At 61.0% G+C, this 10,063-nt stretch overlaps 1 protein-coding gene across 1 annotated transcript in view; it reads left to right on the top strand.

Moving 5' to 3' along the window:
* Positions 1-7,650: 7,650 nt before the first annotated feature.
* The window catches only part of NABP2 (nucleic acid binding protein 2), a 42,813-nt gene continuing 40,400 nt past the window's right edge, over positions 7,651-10,063 (top strand). Inside the window, exon 1 of the mRNA XM_069758400.1 lies at positions 7,651-7,750. The gene's annotated coding sequence lies outside the window, so the exon portion shown is untranslated. The remainder of the gene's footprint in view (positions 7,751-10,063) is intronic.

The following is a 10,063-nucleotide window of genomic DNA, read 5'->3' as shown; positions in this document are numbered from 1 at the left end:
ACAGAGATGGGGCAGAGTACTGGACAGAGATGGGGCAGGATTGGACACAGATGGGGCAGAGTGCTGGACACAGATGGGGCAGGATTGGACAGAGATGGGGAAAAGTGCTGGACAGAGATGGGGCAGAGTGCTGGACAGAGATGGGGCAGAGTGCTGGACAGAGATGGGGCAGAGTGCTGGACAGAGATGGGGCAGAGTGCTGGACAGAGATGGGGCGGAGTGCTGGACAGAGATGGGGCACGACTGGACACAGATGGGGCAGAGTGCTGGACAGAGATGGGGCAGGATTGGACAGAGATGGGGCAGAGTGCTGGACAGAGATGGGGCAGAGTGCTGGACAGAGATGGGGCAGGATTGGACACAGATGGGGCAGAGTGCTGGACACAGATGGGGCAGGATTGGACAGAGATGGGGAAAAGTGCTGGACAGAGATGGGGCAGAGTGCTGGACAGAGATGGGGCAGAGTGCTGGACAGAGATGGGGCAGAGTGCTGGACAGAGATGGGGCAGAGTGCTGGACAGAGATGGGGTAGAGTGCTGGACAGAGATGGGGCAGAGTGCTGGACAGAGATGGGGCACGACTGGACACAGATGGGGCAGAGTGCTGGACAGAGATGGGGCAGGATTGGACAGAGATGGGGCAGAGTGCTGGACAGAGATGGGGCAGAGTGCTGGACAGAGATGGGGCAGAGTGCTGGACAGAGATGGGGCAGAGTGCTGGACAGAGATGGGGCAGAGTGCTGGACAGAGATGGGGCAGAGTGCTGGACAGAGATGGGGCAGAGTGCTGGACAGAGATGAGGCAGGATTGGAAACAGATGGGGCAGAGTGCTGGACACAGATGGGGCAGGATTGCACACAGACTGGGCAGAGTGCTGGACACAGATGAGGCAGGATTGGACACAGATGGGGCAGAGTGCTGGACACAGATGGGGCAGGATTGGACACAGATGGGGCAGAGTGCTGAACACAGATGGGGCAGAGTGCTGGACACAGATGGGGCAGGATTGGACACAGATGGGGCAGAGTGCTGGACACAGATGGGGCAGGATTGTACAGAGATGGCGCAAAGTGCTGGACAGAGATGGGGCAGAGTGCTGGACAGAGATGGGGCAGAGTGCTGGACAGAGATGGGGCAGAGTGCTGGACAGAGATGGGACAGAGTGCTGGACAGAGATGGGGCAGAGTGCTGGACAGAGATGGGGCAGAGTGCTGGTCAGAGATGGGGCAGAGTGCTGGACAGAGATGGGGCAGAGTGCTGGACAGAGATGGGGCAGAGTGCTGGACAGAGATGAGGCAGGATTGGAAACAGATGGGGCAGAGTGCTGGACACAGATGGGGCAGGATTGCACACAGACTGGGCAGAGTGCTGGACACAGATGGGGCAGGATTGGACACAGATGGGGCAGAGTGCTGGACACAGGTGGGGCAGGATTGGACACAGATGGGGCAGAGTGCTGGACAGAGATGGGGCAGAGTACTGGACAGAGATGGGGCAAGATTGGACACAGATGGGGCAGAGTGCTAGACACAGATGGGGCAGGATTGGACAGAGATGGGGAAAAGTGCTGGACAGAGATGGGGCAGAGTGCTGGACAGAGATGGGGCAGAGTGCTGGACAGAGATGGGGCAGAGTGCTGGACAGAGATGGGGCAGAGTGCTGGACAGAGGTGGGGCAGAGTGCTGGACAGAGATGGGGCGGAGTGCTGGACAGAGATGGGGCACGACTGGACACAGATGGGGCAGAGTGCTGGACAGAGATGGGGCAGGATTGGACAGAGATGGGGCAGAGTGCTGGACAGAGATGGGGCAGAGTGCTGGACAGAGATGGGGCAGAGTGCTGGACAGAGATGGGGCAGAGTGCTGGACAGAGATGGGGCAGAGTGCTGGACAGAGATGAGGCAGGATTGGAAACAGATGGGGCAGAGTGCTGGACACAGATGGGGCAGGATTGCACACAGACTGGGCAGAGTGCTGGACACAGATGAGGCAGGATTGGACACAGATGGGGCAGAGTGCTGGACACAGATGGGGCAGGATTGGACACAGATGGGGCAGAGTGCTGGACACAGATGGGGCAGGATTGGACACAGATGGGGCAGAGTGCTGAACACAGATGGGGCAGAGTGCTGGACACAGATGGGGCAGGATTGGACACAGATGGGGCAGAGTGCTGGACACAGATGGGGCAGGATTGTACAGAGATGGCGCAAAGTGCTGGACAGAGATGGGGCAGAGTGCTGGACAGAGATGGGGCAGAGTGCTGGACAGAGATGGGGCAGAGTGCTGGACAGAGATGGGGCAGAGTGCTGGACAGAGATGGGGCAGAGTGCTGGACAGAGATGGGGCAGAGTGCTGGACAGAGATGGGGCAGAGTGCTGGACAGAGATGGGGCAGAGTGCTGGACAGAGATGAGGCAGGATTGGAAACAGACTGGGCAGAGTGCTGGACACAGATGGGGCAGGATTGAACACAGATGGGGCAGAGTGCTGAACACAGATGGGGCAGAGTGCTGGACACAGATGGGGCAGAATTGGACACAGATGGGGCAGAGTGCTGGACACAGATGGGGCAGGATTGTACAGAGATAGCGCAAAGTGCTGGACAGAGATGGGGCAGAGTGCTGGACAGAGATGGGGCAGAGTGCTGGACAGAGATGGGGCAGAGTGCTGGACAGAGATGGGACAGAGTGCTGGACAGAGATGGGGCAGAGTGCTGGACAGACATGGGGCAGAGTGCTGGTCAGAGATGGGGCAGAGTGCTGGACAGAGATGGGGCAGAGTGCTGAACAGAGATGGGGCAGAGTGCTGGACAGAGATGAGGCAGGATTGGAAACAGATGGGGCAGAGTGCTGGACACAGATGGGGCAGGATTGCACACAGACTGGGCAGAGTGCTGGACACAGATGGGGCAGGATTGGACACAGATGGGGCAGAGTGCTGGACACAGGTGGGGCAGGATTGGACACAGATGGGGCAGAGTGCTGGACAGAGATGGGGCAGAGTACTGGACAGAGATGGGGCAGGATTGGACACAGATGGGGCAGAGTGCTGGACACAGATGGGGCAGGATTGGACAGAGATGGGGAAAAGTGCTGGACAGAGATGGGGCAGAGTGCTGGACAGAGATGGGGCAGAGTGCTGGACAGAGATGGGGCAGAGTGCTGGACAGAGATGGGGCAGAGTGCTGGACAGAGATGGGGCAGAGTGCTGGACAGAGATGGGGCGGAGTGCTGGACAGAGATGGGGCACGACTGGACACAGATGGGGCAGAGTGCTGGACAGAGATGGGGCAGGATTGGACAGAGATGGGGCAGAGTGCTGGACAGAGATGGGGCAGAGTGCTGGACAGAGATGGGGCAGGATTGGACACAGATGGGGCAGAGTGCTGGACACAGATGGGGCAGGATTGGACAGAGATGGGGAAAAGTGCTGGACAGAGATGGGGCAGAGTGCTGGACAGAGATGGGGCAGAGTGCTGGACAGAGATGGGGCAGAGTGCTGGACAGAGATGGGGCAGAGTGCTGGACAGAGATGGGGTAGAGTGCTGGACAGAGATGGGGCAGAGTGCTGGACAGAGATGGGGCACGACTGGACACAGATGGGGCAGAGTGCTGGACAGAGATGGGGCAGGATTGGACAGAGATGGGGCAGAGTGCTGGACAGAGATGGGGCAGAGTGCTGGACAGAGATGGGGCAGAGTGCTGGACAGAGATGGGGCAGAGTGCTGGACAGAGATGGGGCAGAGTGCTGGACAGAGATGGGGCAGAGTGCTGGACAGAGATGGGGCAGAGTGCTGGACAGAGATGAGGCAGGATTGGAAACAGATGGGGCAGAGTGCTGGACACAGATGGGGCAGGATTGCACACAGACTGGGCAGAGTGCTGGACACAGATGAGGCAGGATTGGACACAGATGGGGCAGAGTGCTGGACACAGATGGGGCAGGATTGGACACAGATGGGGCAGAGTGCTGAACACAGATGGGGCAGAGTGCTGGACACAGATGGGGCAGGATTGGACACAGATGGGGCAGAGTGCTGGACACAGATGGGGCAGGATTGTACAGAGATGGCGCAAAGTGCTGGACAGAGATGGGGCAGAGTGCTGGACAGAGATGGGGCAGAGTGCTGGACAGAGATGGGGCAGAGTGCTGGACAGAGATGGGACAGAGTGCTGGACAGAGATGGGGCAGAGTGCTGGACAGAGATGGGGCAGAGTGCTGGTCAGAGATGGGGCAGAGTGCTGGACAGAGATGGGGCAGAGTGCTGGACAGAGATGGGGCAGAGTGCTGGACAGAGATGAGGCAGGATTGGAAACAGATGGGGCAGAGTGCTGGACACAGATGGGGCAGGATTGCACACAGACTGGGCAGAGTGCTGGACACAGATGGGGCAGGATTGGACACAGATGGGGCAGAGTGCTGGACACAGGTGGGGCAGGATTGGACACAGATGGGGCAGAGTGCTGGACAGAGATGGGGCAGAGTACTGGACAGAGATGGGGCAAGATTGGACACAGATGGGGCAGAGTGCTAGACACAGATGGGGCAGGATTGGACAGAGATGGGGAAAAGTGCTGGACAGAGATGGGGCAGAGTGCTGGACAGAGATGGGGCAGAGTGCTGGACAGAGATGGGGCAGAGTGCTGGACAGAGATGGGGCAGAGTGCTGGACAGAGATGGGGCAGAGTGCTGGACAGAGATGGGGCGGAGTGCTGGACAGAGATGGGGCACGACTGGACACAGATGGGGCAGAGTGCTGGACAGAGATGGGGCAGGATTGGACAGAGATGGGGCAGAGTGCTGGACAGAGATGGGGCAGAGTGCTGGACAGAGATGGGGCAGAGTGCTGGACAGAGATGGGGCAGAGTGCTGGACAGAGATGGGGCAGAGTGCTGGACAGAGATGAGGCAGGATTGGAAACAGATGGGGCAGAGTGCTGGACACAGATGGGGCAGGATTGCACACAGACTGGGCAGAGTGCTGGACACAGATGAGGCAGGATTGGACACAGATGGGGCAGAGTGCTGGACACAGATGGGGCAGGATTGGACACAGATGGGGCAGAGTGCTGAACACAGATGGGGCAGAGTGCTGGACACAGATGGGGCAGGATTGGACACAGATGGGGCAGAGTGCTGGACACAGATGGGGCAGGATTGTACAGAGATGGCGCAAAGTGCTGGACAGAGATGGGGCAGAGTGCTGGACAGAGATGGGGCAGAGTGCTGGACAGAGATGGGGCAGAGTGCTGGACAGAGATGGGGCAGAGTGCTGGACAGAGATGGGACAGAGTGCTGGACAGAGATGGGGCAGAGTGCTGGACAGAGATGGGGCAGAGTGCTGGACAGAGATGGGGCAGAGTGCTGGACAGAGATGAGGCAGGATTGGAAACAGACTGGGCAGAGTGCTGGACACAGATGGGGCAGGATTGGACACAGATGGGGCAGAGTGCTAGACACAGATGGGGCAGGATTGGACACAGATGGGGCAGAGTGCTGAACACAGATGGGGCAGAGTGCTGGACACAGATGGGGCAGGATTGGACACAGATGGGGCAGAGTGCTGGACACAGATGGGGCAGGATTGGACAGAGATGGGGCAAAGTGCTGGACAGAGATGGGGCAGAGTGCTGGACACAGATGGGGCAGAGTGCTGGACAGAGATGGGGCAGAGTGCTGGACAGAGATGGGGCGGAGTGCTGGACGGAGATGGGGCGGAGTGCTGGACAGAGATGGGGCACGATTGGACACAGATGGGGCAGAGTGCTGGACAGAGATGGGGCAGGATTGGACAGAGATGGGGCAGGATTGGACAGAGATGGGGCAGAGTGCTGGACAGAGATGGGGCAGAGTGCTGGACAGAGATGGGGCAGAGTGCTGGTCAGAGATGGGGCAGAGTACTGGACAGAGATGGGGCAGAGTGCTGGACAGAGATGGGGCAGAGTGCTGGACAGAGATGGGGCAGAGTGCTGGACAGAGATGAGGCAGGATTGGAAACAGATGGGGCAGAGTGCTGGACACAGATGGGGCAGGATTGGACACAGATGGGGCAGGATGGATACGATGGAGACAGATGGGGCAGGATGGGGAGATCATATGGGGCAGAATGGATACTCATGAGGGCAGGATGGGAGAACATATGGCTGGAGCCTGGAATGAGACACACGGGGGCTAGGATGGCGAATATTACTATAGGGGCTAATTAAGGGATATTATTATTGCAGTGATGTATTTAATTTTTTGAGTATACTGTTTTAAATGGGGGGGCGATCCTGTTACTGTGTAGAGTGATACTATGTTGCCTTTTTCATGTGGTCTAATGTAGAAGTTGGGAAAATTAAGTAATGTGTTCTACAAGCGGAACTCGAGATAACTGTTTTATTTCCTGCAGAGACGAGTCCTGGCTGGATGAAGTGATGGCGGTCTGTGCTGGATGAAAGATGAAGGACTTCACCTAGAGACGTCACTGGTGAGTCAGTGTTACCTATACACTGACACTATACACTGTATACTATATACAGAGGTCCTGTGTACAATGTCACCAGTGATCACTGTATTACCTATACATTATATACAGAGCTCCTGTGTATAATGTCACCGGTGATCACTGTATTACCTCTACACAGACACTGCATACTAATTACAGATCTCCTGTGCATAATGGCACTGCTGGTGATAGTATTGTGGGTTTTTTTTTTATTACTGATCAGTATTGTAGTATTCAGTCATTGGTGGTAATATGCGGTCTGGTCATGGTGTAGCGGTATTTGTTCCTTGTATTTTATATTATTCGATCACTGTGGTGGTAATATGTCATCTGGTCATAGTGCGGTGGTATTTGTTCCTTGTATGTAGTATTATAGGTCATTTTAAAAATTGAAAAATAAATAAAAATATACCTAAATTGTATTGCATATTTTAACAAATATTTAGTAGATTACAGTAGAGTAGGGCCCGGCCAAAAGTGTCTACCGGGTTATGGTGGCGGCTTAAAAAATCTTTTGGCCAAAACAAAAGCTGCCGGCTATATGTGTGATCTGGTGATGGGAACTGGCAATGTGTGATAGGTGAGAAGTGGAGATTTCCCAAGAGAGAGCGGTGGGACTGTGGACAGTTCGTGGGGTGGAGCCTGGAGGCGGGGCTGGGGTGGAGCCTGGGCGGAGTTTCAAGGGGGCCCCGAAAATTTTGCCAGTATGGGGCCCCGAAGTTTCTAGTGGCAGCCCCGGTGTAGAATAAAATTGTGCCGCGGCGAATGCGCCGTAAACTTTGAACCGCTTTCCCTTCTTCAAAAGTTGTGAGGTATGATAAAATAATAAGAAAGAAAACAATCCTAGTACATCAGTAGAAGCCTCATGTGCTGCTTGTGGGCGGCACACCAGTATTATTTCCAGCTGCCACTCCGGTAGCACAGAGCGCTGGTCGCACTGCGCGCACGTTACGCTGCGACTCCTTCTGGTCTCCCCGGGAACTAGCAGCCTGTGTACTCACTGCACCGCTCACCGCAGATCTGACAGGAGAATAACCCCCGCCCCAAAAATGACGTCACGAAAGGCTTCAGCCTTGCGCAGCCAGAACGATTCTATTGGTAACTTTTTCCGATGCTAAGTTGTGATTGGCTCGCTGCGCTGGATTTAGGAGTCTGATTGGCTGAAGAAAATCAGTGACTTCCTGCAAGTGCAGCAAAGAGAAAGCGGGGTCGGGCGGAGAGGGATGTAATATTTCGGGACTGGAGGGAGCTGTCGCGACATAAGGTATGATGTTACCTGTCTCCGCGTCCTTTTACAGCGCTGCTTCCCCGGACATGTGCTCCGCCCTGCAGTGCATGCACGTCTAGTGGCGGACGGTCAGCCATCCCCTGCTGCTGTCATGTAGGGAAAGTCAGTGACTTATTGAAGTAGGGAAGAGCCGATTACATCGGCCGATGTGGACTTTTTTTTTCTTGATCGATTGCTGTACTGTATTATATGAATGTTCTCCCATGATGTCTGATACTCGGCCGATCAGATCTGCTGGTGTGCGGGCTCTTTACCAATGTCTATGGCCTCAGTGACGGCTAATGAATGGACATTAGTTGGATTTTATGGGTACGTTAAGTGAGGAGGCAGATCTGAGTATCTGATGCTTCATATTACCAGTGCTGTGTGAGCTCTGCAGCTGTCAGGGGCCGCGGTGCACGGAGGGGCGCCGTGGTGGGGCCGCGGTGCACGGAGGGGCGCCGTGGTGGGGCCGCGGTGCACGGAGGGGCGCCGTGGTGGGGCCGCGGTGCACGGAGGGGCGCCGTGGTGGGGCCGCGGTGCACGGAGGGGCGCCGTGGTGGGGCCGCGGTGCACGGAGGGGCGCCGTGGTGGGGCCGTGGTGGGGCCGCGGTGCACGGAGGGGCGCCGTGGTGGGGCCGCGGTGCACGGAGGGGCGCCGTGGTGGGGCCGCGGTGCACGGAGGGGCGCCGTGGTGGGGCCGCGGTGCACGGAGGGGCGCCGTGGTGGGGCCGCGGTGCACGGAGGGGCGCCGTGGTGGGGCCGCGGTGCACGGAGGGGCGCCGTGGTGGGGCCGCGGTGCACGGAGGGGCGCCGTGGTGGGGCCGCGGTGCACGGAGGGGCGCCGTGGTGGGGCCGCGGTGCACGGAGGGGCGCCGTGGTGGGGCCGCGGTGCACGGAGGGGCGCCGTGGTGGGGCCGCGGTGCACGGAGGGGCGCCGTGGTGGGGCCGCGGTGCACGGAGGGGCGCCGTGGTGGGGCCGCGGTGCACGGAGGGGCGCCGTGGTGGGGCCGCGGTGCACGGAGGGGCGCCGTGGTGGGGCCGCGGTGCACGGAGGGGCGCCGTGGTGGGGCCGCGGTGCACGGAGGGGCGCCGTGGTGGGGCCGCGGTGCACGGAGGGGCGCCGTGGTGGGGCCGCGGTGCACGGAGGGGCGCCGTGGTGGGGCCGCGGTGCACGGAGGGGCGCCGTGGTGGGGCCGCGGTGCACGGAGGGGCGCCGTGGTGGGGCCGCGGTGCACGGAGGGGCGCCGTGGTGGGGCCGCGGTGCACGGAGGGGCGCCGTGGTGGGGCCGCGGTGCACGGAGGGGCGCCGTGGTGGGGCCGCGGTGCACGGAGGGGCGCCGTGGTGGGGCCGCGGTGCACGGAGGGGCGCCGTGGTGGGGCCGCGGTGCACGGAGGGGCGCCGTGGTGGGGCCGCGGTGCACGGAGGGGCGCCGTGGTGGGGCCGCGGTGCACGGAGGGGCGCCGTGGTGGGGCCGCGGTGCACGGAGGGGCGCCGTGGTGGGGCCGCGGTGCACGGAGGGGCGCCGTGGTGGGGCCGCGGTGCACGGAGGGGCGCCGTGGTGGGGCCGCGGTGCACGGAGGGGCGCCGTGGTGGGGCCGCGGTGCACGGAGGGGCGCCGTGGTGGGGCCGCGGTGCACGGAGGGGCGCCGTGGTGGGGCCGCGGTGCACGGAGGGGCGCCGTGGTGGGGCCGCGGTGCACGGAGGGGCGCCGTGGTGGGGCCGCGGTGCACGGAGGGGCGCCGTGGTGGGGCCGCGGTGCACGGAGGGGCGCCGTGGTGGGGCCGCGGTGCACGGAGGGGCGCCGTGGTGGGGCCGCGGTGCACGGAGGGGCGCCGTGGTGGGGCCGCGGTGCACGGAGGGGCGCCGTGGTGGGGCCGCGGTGCACGGAGGGGCGCCGTGGTGGGGCCGCGGTGCACGGAGGGGCGCCGTGGTGGGGCCGCGGTGCACGGAGGGGCGCCGTGGTGGGGCCGCGGTGCACGGAGGGGCGCCGTGGTGGGGCCGCGGTGCACGGAGGGGCGCCGTGGTGGGGCCGCGGTGCACGGAGGGGCGCCGTGGTGGGGCCGCGGTGCACGGAGGGGCGCCGTGGTGGGGCCGCGGTGCACGGAGGGGCGCCGTGGTGGGGCCGCGGTGCACGGAGGGGCGCCGTGGTGGGGCCGCGGTGCACGGAGGGGCGCCGTGGTGGGGCCGCGGTGCACGGAGGGGCGCCGTGGTGGGGCCGCGGTGCACGGAGGGGCGCCGTGGTGGGGCCGCGGTGCACGGAGGGGCGCCGTGGTGGGGCCGCGGTGCACGGAGGGGCGCCGTGGTGG

The sequence above is a fragment of the Ranitomeya imitator genome, chromosome 3, assembly GCF_032444005.1.
Source record: "Ranitomeya imitator isolate aRanImi1 chromosome 3, aRanImi1.pri, whole genome shotgun sequence".
NCBI lineage: Eukaryota > Metazoa > Chordata > Amphibia > Anura > Dendrobatidae > Ranitomeya > Ranitomeya imitator.
The sequence above is the reverse complement of the archived record's forward strand: the minus strand, read 5'-3'. Positions and strand labels throughout refer to the sequence as shown.